A 1,487-nucleotide genomic window follows, 5' to 3' on the forward strand; every position below is an offset into this window, starting at 1 on the left:
AAAACAATATGAATTAGCCAATACATCTGGCCTGATGTGTCTTTGAACACCATGATTTATTGAAAATGTATTTAATACAATATTATTTTTATAATGAAATTAATAATAGAAAACTTCACTATCTTAAAAAAGAAATACAATGCAAGAGGCAATGTTGTTACCATTTATTTATTATTTGATAGGAACCCTTCATGTTTATTGGTTTCTCTCATTATTCTGAAATTAAATAAACTAATACAAATTACATTAAAGATATACGTATAGAATCTTAGCAAGTGAGGGCGGTACCAGGTGATACACCAAATTGATTACAATAGGTCTCATAATATTGAACACAATCTTGCATAGCTGCTGTATTTCCACCATTGCATTCAATTGCACCATTGATGGCTTGGATGGTTGCCCCGATCCCTTGGCCAGAAGTCATGATTGAGTGGCAATTGTTCATCCAGAATCATAATGTTGTCTTGAATGAAGTCACAATAGCGGTAGCCACAATTCTAGGATCATTTAGCCCATCAAATCCGATACTGTTTCCAAATCTGATACTGTTTCCAGCAACCCCATAATTATAATTCCACAGTAGCTGGAACGGTCCACGACCATAGTACCCCTGGCCGGCAACACATGGGTACTGTATGTTTGTTGCATCACAGTAATTCTGAGAAGCACCACCCATCTCATTTTTGTAACAAAAGACTGCATGTATGAAAACAAAAAAAAAGCATAAATATTTAAATTTCTTCTTTAAAATGGATGGTTTTATCTATCCAAAGATACTAAATCAATGTCATGCATAAATGAGAGGAAACCTTTTTGTTTAATGAACCGGGTTTGATGGACACACATATCCAACATAAACATAAAAGATTTTTTATGATGAAATTATAAGAAATACTTATTTACCTCAAGTCTCATGTGATATATGGGCGAAAAATGCTGCAATCTCTTGTAAAGATTCAACAGTTGTTCCGGTGGTGCCAAAGCTAGGATATGAATTAAGAGCTGTGAGGAATGCAGCACGTGTATAGAAGTTCTTTCCCTCATAGGTTGAGGCAGCCTGATTGATTATCCCATCGAATAATGCCTGTGTAACATAATTAGCTACCACGATAGTCCCACTTGGAGTTGGAGTTGGAGTTGTTGGAGTAGTTGGCGTTGTCGTCCCGTAGCAAGGGCCCCCTTTGCATCTAGTGCTGCAATAAGCATCACTAGTTCCACAATACCCATACTGGCTACAATAAGTCGATGCATAACAAGGGCTTTCTTGACATCCAATGCCACAGTATGAGTCACCAGTTCCGCAATACCCATATTGGCTACAACATGCACAACCACAAGTCTGAGCAATGACGGATTCTGGCAGCATCCCACTAGCTAAAATTCTAGCCAAAGTGATAGCTAAAAGATTTTTCCTAATTGTAAAGGCTACCATTTTGGGAGTACCCATCGCGATTGAGGAAGACAAAGAAAAATATGATGAAATT

General features: G+C 37.2%; 1 pseudogene; it reads right to left on the reverse strand.

Annotated features, from left to right (window-relative positions):
- Window positions 1-268: 268 nt before the first annotated feature.
- On the reverse strand, window positions 269-1,435 carry LOC122091532 (annotated as a pseudogene).
- Window positions 1,436-1,487: the final 52 nt, after the last annotated feature.

This window comes from Macadamia integrifolia, chromosome 2, assembly GCF_013358625.1.
Source record: "Macadamia integrifolia cultivar HAES 741 chromosome 2, SCU_Mint_v3, whole genome shotgun sequence".
Classification (NCBI taxonomy): domain Eukaryota; kingdom Viridiplantae; phylum Streptophyta; class Magnoliopsida; order Proteales; family Proteaceae; genus Macadamia; species Macadamia integrifolia.